Source organism: Oncorhynchus masou, chromosome 32 (genome assembly GCF_036934945.1).
Source record: "Oncorhynchus masou masou isolate Uvic2021 chromosome 32, UVic_Omas_1.1, whole genome shotgun sequence".
Taxonomy (NCBI): Eukaryota; Metazoa; Chordata; class Actinopteri; order Salmoniformes; family Salmonidae; genus Oncorhynchus; species Oncorhynchus masou.
Genome location: NC_088243.1, coordinates 84951242 through 84952011, shown reverse-complemented (window position 1 = coordinate 84952011; position 770 = coordinate 84951242).

The following is a 770-nucleotide window of genomic DNA, read 5'->3' as shown; positions in this document are numbered from 1 at the left end:
CTCTGTATACACACAGTCTCTCCCAGTCACATCATGCATTGGGTACAGTCTCTCCCAGTCACATCATGCATTGGGTACAGTCTCTCCCAGTCACATCATGCATTGGGTACAGTCTCTCCCAGTCACATCGTGCATTGGGTACAGTCTCTCCCAGTCACATCATGCATTGGGTACAGTCTCTCCCAGTCACATCATGCATTGGGTACAGTCTCTCCCAGTCACATCATGCATTGGGTACAGTCTCTCCCAGTCACATCATGCATTGGGTACATTCTCTCCCAGTCACATCATGCATTGGGTACAGTCTCTCCCAGTCACATCATGCATTGGGTACAGTCTCTCCCAGTCACATCATGCATTGGGTACATTCTCTCCCAGTCACATCATGCATTGGGTACAGTCTCTCCCAGTCACATCATGCATTGGGTACATTCTCTCCCAGTCACATCATGCATTGGGTACAGTCTCTCCCAGTCACATCGTGCATTGGGTACAGTCTCTCCCAGTCACATCATGCATTGGGTACAGTCTCTCCCAGTCACATCATGCATTGGGTACAGTCTCTCCCAGTCACATCATGCATTGGGTACAGTCTCTCCCAGTCACATCATGCATTGGGTACATTCTCTCCCAGTCACATCATGCATTGGGTACAGTCTCTCCCAGTCACATCATGCATTGGGTACAGTCTCTCCCAGTCACATCATGCATTGGGTACATTCTCTCCCAGTCACATCATGCATTGGGTACAGTCTCTCCCAGTCACATCA